Below are 14,360 nucleotides of genomic sequence, written 5' to 3' on the forward strand. Positions count from 1 at the left end.
CTTCCACATATGGATACAAAAAAAGAACTTCAATGTATTGCACCATTCCTGTAAAACTGAAAAACATTGCAACTAAGAAAAACAATAAAAATGTAACATAGGAAGCAATAAAGCATTCATTAAATTAGTAGGTTTATCCAAAGCAGTTTTTTTTGGTTGTAAATAAAATACACACATTAAAAACAATATAACCAAATGGAAAATGTGTTACTTTGTCTGCATAAAATTCCTGTAGTAGTGATACATCAGCTAGCAGGTAAAACTGTAGCACACAGCATGGGACATGCTGCCTGACACATCCAGGAGTGTCAGATATCAGCAGTAGTGATCGACCAATACCAATATTTTGGTCATCGGATATCGGTATCAGCCGATATTGGCCGATATTTTCGGACATTTAAAAAAAAAAAATTATTTTTAATTTTTTCACAGGAACAGTTGTGGAGGGATTTGGGGGGTCTAAAAGACCCCAAACCCCTCCTCTGCACTTAATAGCATTCAAAACAGCCAAGTTTGGCTGTTTTGAATGCTGTCATTTTTTTAAATCTGGCGCCGAATACCCGGAAGTGATGTCATGACATCACTTCCGGGTTTTTACATGGAGACCCAATCAGAGCTGAATGCGGCTTTGATCGGGTCTTCTCTTCGGCGGCTGTGGAGGTAGGTTGCCCGGGTCTCCCGGTGGGATGGGAGACCCGGGCGAGCCGCAGAAGGTGGCGGGAGGGGGGATGTCCCGTCCCGCTCCTTGTAATGACAGTCGAGTGGCTTCTCAGCCGCATTAGTTGTCATTACAAGACAGCCAACCGTCGGCTATGGACGCCGGTACCGGGGTGATGCCTCTAGCTGCAGGCATCACTCTGGTACAAGCACTTTCCCGAAATATCGGCAATATCGGTAACCTCAGTGGCCGATTCCGATATATCGGGGAAAGTGCATATCGGCCCCCGATATATTGGCATTGCCGATAATCGGTCGATCCCTAATCAGCAGTACTCCTAGGTCCGACAACCCACAACAGTAAAATCAGTCTGTATATGCAGTAAAGCATGCTTGTTCTACTCACTGTGGAACCTAAGGGGTTAAGCCTCTGCATTGTGTATAAAGGCACCAGGACCGGATGGCGTACATCTGAGAGTACTCAAAGAACTCAGTAAGGTTATATCTAGACCACTGTTCCTGATCTTTGCTGATAGTATTTTGACAGGAACTGTACCAGGTGACTGGAGAAAAGCCAATGTGATACCAATATTAAAATAAGGGCAGAGGCATGTCCCAGGAAATTATAGGTCGGTCAGCATGACGTCAATAGTATGTAAACTTCTGGAGGGGATGATAAGGGACTATATCCAAGAGTTTGCTAAAGAGAACAACATCATCAGTAGTAATCAGCATGGGTTTACAAAAGGGTGTTCTTGTCAAACCAATCTGTTAACATTCTAAGAGGAGGTGAGCTGTGAGCTAGATAGGGCGAGACCAGTGGATGTGGTGTACCTGGATTTTGCTAAGGCGTTTGATACAGTTCCCCACAAATGCTTAATTTATAAAAAAAAAGGTCTGTAGGCATCGACCACAAGGCTTGCTCTTGGATACAAAACTGGTTAAAGGGGCGTGTCCAAAGGGTGTTAATAAATAACGCGTGCTCAGACTGGTCTGGGGTGGTAAGTGGGGTCCCCCAATGCTCAGTCCTGGGACCAATTTTGTTTAATATATTCATAAATAGCATTGAGGACGGGATTAGTAGCTGAATCTCAATTTTTGCAGATGACACAAAAACAAGTAGGGCAATGACTTCACATCGTGAGGCAGAAATCTTACAGAATGACCTTAACAAAATAACAGAGTGGGCAACTACATGGCAAATGAGGTTTAATGTGGAGAAGTGTACGGTATTGCACTTGGGGACTAAAAACATGAATGAACGCCCAATACACTTAAGGGGGGGGGGGGGACCTAAGGGGGGGGGAACCCCTGGGGGAATCAAAAATGGAGAAAGATCTGGGAGTCTTAGTGGAAGATAGACTTGGCAATAGCAATGTCAAGCAGCAGCTGCCAAAGCTGGCAGAATATTAGCATGCATAAGGAAGGGGATGTATTTCAGAGATAAAACTATAATCCTACCACTTTATAGAACTCTAGTCCGACCACATCTGGAGTATTCTGTCCAGTTCTGGTCGCCAATTCTCAGAAGGGATGTGAAGGTGCTGGATAGAGTCCAGAGAAGAGAAACTAAACTTATTAGGGGATTGGAGGACCTTAATTATGAAGAGCGCTTACAAGCGCTTGATTTATTCTCCCTGGAAAGGAGACGCCTGAGAAGGGGCATGATAGCAATTTACAAGTACCTCAATGGTGATCTCAACATAGAAAAAAAACAGTTCAGTCGCAATGAATGCATGAGGACTCGAGGCCATACAATGCAATTACAGGAGAAGAGATTTAACCTTAGGCTACGCAGGGGTTTTTTACAGTAAGGGCTACAAAATTGGGGAATTCTCTACCACAAGTGGCAGTAACTGCGGTGAGTATGGCTACTTTTAAAAGACTCTTGGACATACATCTCGAAGATCAAAACATTCAGGGGTATGGGAAATAATTACGTACACACACACCTACACAGGTTGAACTGGATGGACTATTGTCTTTATTCAACCTCAACTACTATGTAAGGCTGTTTGATAATGTCTATCTGACCATCCTCTTCTTTCACTGTCTCAAAAAAAAAAAACTGATATTTACAGAGCCAGGGGAGAGGCTGCACATGCTCAGTTTGGTGTGTATTGCTAGAGAGTTTTTTTTTTCTTGGGAGAGTGCATGTGATCAGCACAGGGCCAATCAGCAATGTCCAGACATGTCCAGACTGAATCAGGGGAGAATAAAAACTCCTCCTACAAGCTTTACTAGGAACTGATACAAGTCACAAGACTGCTATATACTGCTGATGAGAAAAGGTATTTAGCACTAGTTTGTATTTACTAAAAAAATTGCATTTCCATGTTCTGTGTACTGTGGGAGAGCAGATATAGTGAATGCAGGCTCCTGGGTTTAGTAACTTTAAAATATACTGTCGATTTAGAGGTACTACTTATTAAAAAACCATAGATGAAGGGATTTTTTAGCTGTCAATATGTCATACATCACACAATAACTCTTAGAAGAAGCAGAGTTCACCTGTGAAATGCATAGTAATGAATACCAACATGTTACCACTGAATTAGTAATTTGTGAGAACTTATTAGATTGTAAAACAGTCCTGCGTCAATGGGAATAGGCAAGTGGATGGGAATGTTATACAAAAGCTGACATTGTGTATGTCTGCTATACAAAATACCAAAAGGATATTTATAAATTTTACTGATAACAAATGTTGTGTAAAGATATGTTTAAAAGTGATGCTCTTGTAATTCTGTGCAGCCACCTTTGTTCTCCGGGAACCTGTCAGAAAGATTATGCCAGCCTCCCAACATTACTGGATTCTGGCACCTGCATAGGCGTGCGCACAGGGTGTGCCAGGTGTGCCTGGGCACACCCTAATAACCCCATGTACATTAACATTATCACTTTTGTGTGCTGGTAGGAAGATGGGAAGAATCTCTCTTACTGGCTCTACCATAAGAGAAGTCTTTAGGCACTTGCCTTTCAATGTGCCGGCAGGGAGATAAATGTTCTGGGGTCATATATACGTAGACACACACAAACACGTGTGTTTGAGCTTTGGGTGCACACCCTAATTTAATAGGCTGCGCACGCCTATGGGCACCTGCACATGCGTGTGTGCATAGTTCTGCACATAGAATCATGTAGGAACATGCATGTTTCTTGTGGTGGGTGCACTTCCCTGCGTGCACACTCATTACTCACAGTGGAGCTCAGCAGGCTATTTAACCACTTGCCGACCACCCACCGGCTTTTTAATGCGGCAGGGCGGCTCGGCTGCGTCCAGTCACATAGTACTCCGTGACCGGAGTGCATGTGGTTTCGGCGGAGCATGCCGCTGGAACCACACTCCCGCTGTGTTTAGACACAGCGGGAAGCGAGCCATGGGAGGCGAGGCAGCCGCCTTCCTCCCACGATCGTCTGGGAAATGGAGAGAAGACCCTATGTAAACAAAGCCAGCGGATCTTCTCTCAGACAGGCAGGGGCGATCTGTCTGTGCCTGTCACAGAACCCCCCCACACACACACACAGTCAGTAAGCAGAGAGGCATACATTTAACCCCTTTGATCACCCCCAGTATTAACCCCTTCCCTGCCAATGACATTTATACAGTAACAGTGTGCATATTATTTAGCACTGAATACTGTATTAGTGTCACTGCTCCCTAAAATGTGTCAAAAAATGTCAGTTAGGGGTCCGATTTGTCCGCCACAATGTCGCAGTCCCGCTGAAAATCGCAGATCGCCGCCATTACTAATAAAAAAAAATAATAAAAAGTCCAAAAATCCATCCCGTAGTTTGTAAACGCTATAACTTTTTGCAAACCAATTAAAATACCCTTTTTTTTTAATTTTTTACTGGGAATGTTTTATAGCAGGCAGTAAAAAATATGGCGTTTTTTTCAAAATTGTTGCTCTTTTTTTGTGTATAGCGCAAAATCTAAAAACCTCAGAGGTGATCAAATACCACCAAAAGAAAGCTCTATTTGTGGCAAAAAAAGCACATCAATTTTTTTGGGGTACAGCATTGCACGGCCGCGCAATTTTACGTTAAATTAACGCAGTGCCGAATTGCAAAATAGGGCCTGGTCATTAACCGGTTGCCGACTGCTCACAGTATATTTACTGCGGCAGTCAGCCCCGGCCAGGCAGAGTGACGTAGGTCTACGTCGCTCGCCTGTCACTCCTTTTAGAGTCAATAGCGGGCGAGCGCACGCCCGCTGAGGCGCGCGCCCGCCTCGGCTCGTTCACAGAGGAGTGCGGGCATGTGACCGGCGGACCCGATGTCCGCCGGTCACACTACGATCGACGGTACAGCGGGAGAAAGACAGAGCGGCATATGTAAACAAGCCGCCTGTCATTCTCCCCTGTGTAAAAATGAAGATCAGACGGCTCTACTATGTAGAACCGTTGATCTTTGTTTTTACACTAGGAGACCTGTCCCCCTACAGTTAGAATCACGCCCCTAGGACACACTTAACCCCTCCCTGTCCAATACAGTTAACCCCTTCCCTGCCAGTGTCATTTTTGCAGTAACAGTGCATATATATAGCATATATATAGCACTGATTACTGCAGTAATGTCACTGGTACCCCCAAAAGTGTCAAAAATGTCAGTCAAGGGTCCGATCTGTCCGCCGCAATGTCGCAGTACCGCAAAAAAAATCGCAGATCGCCGCCATTACTCGTTAAAAAATAAACACCAAAAATTACAAAAATCTTTCCCTTTGTTTGTAAACGTGAAAACTTTTGCGCAAACCAATCAAAATACGCTTTTTGCGATTTTTTTACCAAACATATGTAGCGTAAAACAATTTGGCCGAAAATGTTAAAAAATTTTGATTTTTAAATTTTTTTGGGGGGGAATTTCATATAAAAAAAAGTGAAAAATATTGTTATTTTTGCAAAAATTACGCTCTTTTTTTGTTTATAGCGCATGATCAAAAAATCGCACAGGTGATCAAATACCACCAAAAGAAAGCTCTGTTTGTGGGAAAAAAAGGACGTGAAATTCATTTAGGTACAGCGTCTCACGACCACGCAATTGTCCGTCAAAGTCACGCAGTAAAAAATCACAAAAAACCCCCTGGTCAGGAAGGGGGTAAAATCTTCCGGGGCTTAAGTGGTTAAGGGAGCAAATCCTTCCAGTCTTAAAGTGGTAAAAGGGGTTGTAAATCTCAGACATTAAATCTGAACAAAGCACATACAGTATTTATATAGTGTTTACTTGCCTGTCTCTCTGCTCTCTAGTTCCTCTGCTATCAGCAATTAGGGATGATCGAACTTTTGAAAAGTTCGGTTCGACCAGAACACCCGAATTTCCCAAAAGTTCGGTTCGGATTTCAGAACCCCATTGAAATCAATGGGACCCGAACTTCGGTAATCAAAAAACACAATTTTTAAGCCCTAAAACCCAATAAATGCCCCTAAAAAGTGCCTAGGGTTCTGGGTCATGCCCCATTAACTATTAATCACACAAAAAAGTTCTTAAAAATTGTCATTTTTGATAAAAAAGCCAATTATTGAAAAAAAAAAAAAGAGAGATTTTTTTATTTTGACTTTGGATTTAGTATCTGGGGGGGGGGGGGTCTAAAAAGTGTACATGTGAAGTTTCAGCTCTGTAGCATGTCCAGAACCATGAAAAAAAAAAAAGATAATTTTTCAGTAGAACAGGGATGTGGGACCCTCCTTTAACACCTATATGATCTTTTTTTCTGGTTCTGGACATGTTACAGAGCTGAAACTTCACAGGTACACCTTTTAGACCCCTCAGACACAAAATCACACAAAAAAAAGTTCTTAAAAATTGTCATTTTTGATAAAAAAGCCAATTATTGAAAAATTTAAAAAAAAAAAAAAAGAGAGATTTTTTGATTTTTATTTATTAGTGTGAGGAAAGGGATATCTAGTGTAGTTAGAGTGCTCCTTTACACTTAAGTTAGCTTCAAAAATTTAGTTTCTGTAGGAAAAGTGTTAAGTGTAAGGGGACCGTAGTGTAGTGTAGGGTTAACTGGCAGTAACTGCTATGGCAGGGAGACAAAACCCTTCCATAGCAGGGTGACCGCTATAGAGAAATGATCATTTCTCTGAATTGCTTCGGCACACCCATATGGCTTCTCACCAGCCAAGCATTTTTTATGCTGCAGGGGCTGCCACTGCCAGTGCTTTTTTGAGGACATGTTTGATGTCAGACATGACATCTGAACATGTGTATAGGGGGTATATATACACATATATGTTTGTATATATACCCCTAGACATATATAGGTGTGATAGTAGCAGAAATATATGCTTGCGCTAATGAAATCATTTACAGTAATATATTTCTGCTACTATCACACCTATATATGGCTAGGTGTCTATATACATATAATTACTTGTGTATATATACCACTATACACAAGTTCAGATGTTTTGCCTGCCTCAAAAGAACCCAAAAAAATGCCAAAAAAAATGCCCAGGTGTGTTTTTGCTGGCATTTTTTGGGGGTTTTGGAGGCAGGCAAAACATCTGAACTTGTGTATAGTGGTGTATATACACACATCCATATATTTATATACACACCTAGACATATATAGGTGTGATAGTAGCAGAAATATATGCTTGCGCTAATGAAATCATTTACAGTAATATATTTCTGCTACTATCACACCTATATATGGCTAGGTGTCACAGATCGTGGTGAATGGCCAATCACAGCGGCCATTCACCACGTGATCGGGCCGTCCAATGAGCGATGATCTCATATGTAAACATATGGGATCATCTCTCATCGCCGGTGTCCTGTACACCGGCGCTCCTTCCTCACACAGAGCCTGCAGTGTGAGGAAGGAGGGGGAGCCTCACAGCGCCGGGGACACACAGGAATGTAATCAGGGCACCGATCACCAGTGCCCTGATTACTAAAGGTAAAAATATACACACAGTGCCCCCCCCCCCATCAGTGCCCACAGTGCCCGCCATCAGTGCCCCCCCATCAATGCCCACAATCAGTGCCCATAGTGCTGCCAGTCAGTGCCCATCAGTGCCTGCTCATCTAGGCACTGATGAGCACTGACTGGCAGCACTATGGGCACTGAGTGTGGGCACTGATGGTGCTGCCCATCAGTGCCGCTCATCAGTGCCACCCGTCAGTGTCCAGTGCCATCCGCCAGTGCCCATCAGTGCCGCCTATCAGTGCCCATCAGTGCCGCCCATCAGTGCCACCTCTCAGTGCCCAGCAGTGCCACCTCTCAGTGCCCTGCAGTGCCACCTCTCAGTGCCGCCTATCAGTGCTCATCAGTGCCGCCTATCAGTGCTCATCAGTGCCGCCTATCAGTGCCGCCTATCAATGCCGCCTATCAGTGCTCATCAGTGCGGCATATTAGTACCTCCTCATCAGTGCCCATAAGTGCCACCTCATCAGTGCCAATCAGTGCAGCCTATCAGTGCCCATCAGTGCTGCCTCATCAGCGCACATCAGTGAAGGAGAAAAATTTATTTTCAAAATTTACTCGCAGAAGATAAGAAAAACTTTTTTTTTTTTTTTCAAAATTTTCTGTCTTTATTCTTTTTTTTGTAAAAAATAAAAAACCCAGAGGTGATTTAATACCACCAAAAGAAAGCTCTATTTGTGTGAAAAAAATGATAAAAATTTCATATGGGTACAGTGTAGCATGACCGCGCAATTGTCGTTCAAAGTGTGACAGCGCTGAAAGCTGAAAATTGGCCTGGATGGGAAGGGTGTTTAAGTGCACAGTAGGCAAGTGGTTAAAGCTGATTTCTGATATATTATTTTGAGAACTCTCTATGGAAACGTAGACATGTAAAAATGTGGTATAGACTCCTTCAAGAGCTGGTTCTGGCCAGCTCAGTAGATTGCTTTAAAAAAGGCCTGGATTATTTAATAAATGGGCATAATATAAACTAGATACATTTATAGGTAAAGTGGATCCAGGGAATATCTGATTGCCTGTTGGGGAGGAATTTTTTCCCATGCTGAAGCAAATTAGATCATGCTTTGCTGGGGTTTTTTCGCCTTCCTCTGGATCAATTGTGGGTATAGGATTGTGTATATGGGATTGTATGATTTTTTTCTCTTTTATTGGTTGAACTAGATGGACTTGTGTCTGTTTTCAACCTGACTAACTATGTAACTATGTAAATGCCAAGATCTGCTGGAGTGTTCTACAGCTTCCTAAGGATGGTGGTGGGCTCACAGTTCCCAATGCCAAATTATATTTTTCAGCATCTCAAGATGATCCAATCCAGAAAGTTCTCTCTTCTTTGTCTAGAGGCCCTCTTATTACCTTGTTAGAGGCAGGTCATTTCCGGATGCTCCAGTCCTCTCAAACTTTCCTGCTGATTCATACATTTTGGGAGGCTGTGCATACCATTACTGGTCATAAAGGCTACATTTGCCTATTTGGAATAACCCTAATCTCATGAAAGTGAACAAACTCACTGGCTGTGAACACTGGAAACAATCTGGTCTTGTATTCCTTATATAATAGAGGAACTTTATTGTTCTTTGTCCATATTGTTTAGCAGTACCACCTGTCAAATACAGTCTTCATCCACTTCCTACAACTTTGCCACGCACTGCAGTCTCAGATTCTGTTAGAACCCATACATTTTAATTCTTCTACAATTCTCTCTATGGTGGCGCCCCCTTCTTATTCCAAACAGTGACTTATTGGTGATTTATATGAGCCCTTATTGACGGAAGCCAACTTTAAAATCCATATTAATTGCAGGCAAAAATTGAGTCAAAACGTGACGAGAACCAGTAGACAGAGGCGTTGGAACCTATTCCAGAAGTTTTGCTTTCTCCCTCCCAAAAGCTGACTCAGCTTTTCATACTACATAGAGTGTATTAAACCCCTAAAAAAATGTGTTCCTGGGGCGGTCAACCCTCAGCCAACTGCCCATGCTGTATTGTAAATACAAGCACTTTAATCCACATGCTATGGTGCTGTCCTGAACTTTTCCAATATTGGGCAGGCACATTTTGAATTTCCCTGTTCTTCACTATGGAACAAGAACTCTCCACTAGGTGGCTGGCAAGGGGAGGACTGGACTCGTTAGTTGATATATGTTTTTTTTTTTCAAATGCGTAACTAAGCTTGTGCTCTTAGCAATGTCTATGTGGAAAAGATGCGTAGAATTCTTGCATGGCTAGCTAAGGAACAATCACCTATAGCCACTATAGCACGCCTTAAGGACGCTTGTGGCCCTCTGGTGGTTGACCCCGTGGGTATAAATGCCTGTTTTGCCTCCTATCATACCGAATTGTACTCTTCCAGAGCACAATACTCAGCTGAGGAGTTACACTCCTATATGGACCAGGTGGCCTTCCCTGTTCTTGCCCCTTCAGCAAGGAAATGGTTGGATGGCCCTATTACCCTAGAAGAGGTTCAGCAGGTGTTGGGATCTCTACTATCTGGGAAAACTCTGAGGTAACCACTAGGCTCCATAAGATGTTGGTTCAAACTTTGAAGGAGGATGGTTTCCCACCTTCCATGGCTCAGACTATCATTGTGGTGGGTCCTAAGCCCGGGAAGGACCCAGAACTGTGTACATATTACAGACCCATCTCTTTGCTTAACACAGACGCTAAAATACTAACCAAGGTCCTGGCCAAGAGACTAAATGAGGTTATATTCACATTAATCCACAAGGACCAAACTGGTTTTATGCTGGGTAAGGGGACAGACATTAACCTTCGGAGATTGTAAACAGGTTTGGCCTCTACTCATGGTATTGCCCAATCCGGGGTTGTGGCCCCCCTAGATGCTGAAAAAGCTTTGGATTCTGTGGAGTGGAACTATCTGTGGGAGGTCTTGCGCCAGTTTGGTTTCGGGCCTACGTTTATTTCTTGGATAAGGGCAGTGTACAGATCTCCGATGGCCAGGGTACATACAGGGACTACTCTTTTCCCTCCTTTTCTTTTCCACAAAGGGGCTAGACAGGGGTGCCCACTCTCCCCAGGGCTTTTTTCCTTGGCAATAGAACCTATGGCTATCTTACTACGGTCCTCATCTGAGATACAGGGCATAACCTTAGGTCCCCTCCAGAAACGGGTCTTGTTGTATGTCGACGACACCCTATTATATCTCAGGGATGAGAGCATCTCTTTGAGGGTGGCTCTGTCGATTATTGATAACTTTGGGCATCTGTATCAATTGGGGGAAATCTGTGCTCTTTAATCTTCACCCATTAGCTGATTCCCCCCAGGCTGATACACAGCTGCAAAGAGTATCCCAATTCTGTTACCTGGGAGTCTAGATCCATCGTGATCTTGGGCAATTTATCCCCCTCAATTTAAACCCAGTGCTCTCCCTCCTGACTCAGAGATGCGATGTCTGGAAGTTCCTACCCCTCACCCCTCTAGGACGTGTTAACCTCATCAGAATGGCCATTGTTACGCTGAGCGCTCTGGGCCCCCTGCTGGCCTCGGAGCGCTCACAGCGTATGCCCCCAGGCAGCACTCCAGCGTCTTGGCGTGTGCGTCCCCGCTCTCTAGGGCGCGCGCGCGCCGGGACTCTTAGATTCAAAGGGCCAGTGCACCAGTGATTGGTGCCTGGCCTAAAGTGGTTATTAAGGGTTAAAGTTTGTGAGAGGTAGTGCTGACTTAATTAGGCTTCACCTGTGCACTACCCATAAATACCTTCTCTTCCCACAGCTTCCTGCCGGATCTTTGTGCCTTGTGCCTCTGAGAAAGCGTTCCCTGCGGTGTTTGTTTGCTTTGCCTGTTGCCGAACCCGTTGCTACCGACTACTCGCCTTTGAACCTTTGCCGCCTGCCCTGACCTCTGCTACGTCCGACTACGCTCTTGCCTACTCCCTGTGTACCACGCCATATCAGCTGCCAGAGGGGTCGAGTTGTTACTAGGGGACACGACCTGGTAGTTACCGCCGCAGCAAATCCATCCCGCCTTGCGGCGGGCTCTGGTGAAGACCAGTAACTGCTTAGAACCGGTCCTCTAGTACAACCCGTGCCATCGCCTCTCTGGTCCAGAGGATCCACTACCAGTCCTGCCGGTTCGTGACAGCCATGTTACCCAAGTTTAAGTACCTCTTCAGGCAAACCCCGGTACCTATACCAAATGCATTTTTCAGGAGACTAGATAGTATTCTCATCTCATTTGTCTGAAAAGAGGCTATCCCTAGAGTGACAAAAACAACCTTGCAATTACCTATTACTCTTGGGGGCCTCACTCTACCTTGTTTCATTAAATATTATTAGGCTGCAGTCCTGGTTACGAATAAATGGTGGCTGTCGGAGGAGCCGGCCAATCCTGCTTCCACTTTAGAGGTGGCGTTGCTTGGTTCCTATTCCGTGCTATGAAATCTGATTCATCTGGGCCCGTGATCTAACTCTAATATGACCCCCTCTATGAGAACAACAGTCCCGGCAAAGGTAGAAAAGCCTAACACTTGGTCCCCACACACCCCAGTATGGGGTAATCCACGGTTCCCTCATTTGCACTCCATCCCGGACCCTGTTCTGTGGATTAGATATGGGATTATGACCCTGAATGATATAGTATCCCTAGGGCGGTTGCCCACCTTTGATGACCTCAAGAGAAGGAAAGACCTACCTGATCTAATGTTATTTCGATATTTTTTAATTACAACATGATTTTAGGGCCCAATTTTCTTTAATCTTAGAGATATCGAATCTTGAAAGTATACTAGGATCGTCAGATAAACCCCTTTCTGCCCTTTAATCTTTGCTAGCTGCCATTGATACTTCCAAAGTCTCTCATTTGTTTTCGCTTTGGCAGGCTGATATACTTGCACTTGCAGATGATGACTGGGAAGAGGGCCTTCAACAATATCTTCCTCTGATGATCTCGGCGTGCAATAGATTTACCCAGCTTAAGTTTTTGCACTGGGCCTATTATTCCCCTGTCCGATTGGCAAGAATTTACCCCACTAAAGCAGCGATCTGTTCTAGATGTGGTTCGGACGATGCTGCTTTTTTTCACTTGTATGGTCCTGCCCACATCTACAGGAATTCTGAAATTTAGTGGTAAATGACATCAACCTTATTGGCAATATAAGGGTCCCATGTGATCCTCCATCCCTACTACTAGGTGTCTGTGACACATTAGAAGCCCCTCAGCACAAAAAACTGCTTGTCTTCTATTCAGCCTTCTATGCTGGAAAGCCGATCCTTCTTTAATAGAACCAGCCTCAACCGCCAACAATACAGTTGTGAAAATCCTTAGTAAATGCAGCTCTACCCTTATATAAACTGACATATTTGGGATGTAAAAACTTCGATAAGATTTGGGCTGCATGGGTTAAGGCGAGGCAGCTGACTCTTGAGTATGTTTCGGAATCATCCCCCCCCCACTCTTTTCTTTTGTATCAATGATGGGATTGCCCCACCCCCTTTTTTCTTTTTTTTTTTTTTGTCTCCTGCTCGATATATCCCTACTGCTTAATAAACAGCATATCTTGACTATTTCTATACTATGGTTTGCTTGCAAATTTTTGGGATGTTGGCTTATACTTAGCTTGCTATCATTCTCGCCAATCTGAAAATAATGTACCACTGCTGTTTTCTAGTTTTTGAAACTTAAATAAACCTTACGTGAAAAAGAAAATCCTATTGACACACTGTCCTTGTGGATAGCCTTCCCAGAAGAGTTGAAGCTGTTTTAGCAGCAAAGGGTGGGCCAACTCAATATTGAACCATACGGACTAAGACTGAGAGTCCATTATTATTCATGTGCATGTAAAGGCAGGCATTCCAATATTTTTGACAATATAGTGTATGTGTTTAGACACATGGATGTTCTTTTATAAACAACTTTATCATGAGGTTGCAATACATATACCGGCCCAGTTTCCTCTCTACTCCCCCTTGAGTGGATCTATCCTGTGAGGCTGACACAGTTACCATGTGCCATTATACCAGGATACAATGCTTTTGGTAAATTTATATACTTTTATTAAATTGGTGTTGATTTATTGGCATTATTTATCATTATTACTATTTTTGTGTATGCTATATGACCAGTGCAGAACACAATCCCCTTCCATCAAGAGCTTATATGCTTTATAAGATGCTTCACTTTTGTTATTCTACTTCTTATTAGAGAACAACCCTCTCCAGAAGCAGCATTAGGCGAAACACGTTGAGATATAGAACTCATCCACAGCACAAATTGTAATAACCAGATCTCTGTATGCAATAACTATATTTTAGGGCGTGGATGGTACAAGAGCCATTGTTGACTCTGAAGTTGAATTTGTTATACCATGATACTGTGGATGGGTCCTTAAGTGTTACATTCAGAGGGACCTTATGTTCTTTACATTGGTATTGATGATGGCGAGGCTATTATCGTGTTTTTTACTAAGCCATTTGTGGAGTGGGATGTCTGGAATGCTGGAGGAGCCACCGTGCTGCAGGAACCAGCATCTGATTCTCGCAGCACTACGGCTCTTCCAGCATTCTGGACATTCCACTCCACACCATTTGCCAGTGATTTGACACAGGCTTGCACACAAGAAGACCCCCCTGCTGGATGGCTTTTATTGGATATTGATGACCCTATTTACCAGTTGATTTCTAAGCACCTTCTTGTGATCTTATATTCATACCGGATTGTGGATAATGGAATCTGATACCACTCTTCATGCAGAAATTCAGGTCACAATCCTGTTCAATGCCCTTTTGTATCTTTTGGTCAGTTGACCACGCTTTTGCTTA

At 43.6% G+C, this 14,360-nt stretch overlaps 1 protein-coding gene across 1 annotated transcript in view; it reads right to left on the reverse strand.

Annotated features, from left to right (window-relative positions):
• Positions 1–14,360, reverse strand: part of LOC309548318 (rho guanine nucleotide exchange factor 18-like) — a gene marked incomplete at its 5' end in the record, with an annotated part of 201,539 nt that overhangs the window by 129,184 nt on the left and 57,995 nt on the right. The window lies entirely within an intron of this gene.

Source organism: Pelophylax lessonae (assembly GCF_965119305.1).
Source record: "Pelophylax lessonae genome assembly, chromosome: 1".
NCBI lineage: Eukaryota > Metazoa > Chordata > Amphibia > Anura > Ranidae > Pelophylax > Pelophylax lessonae.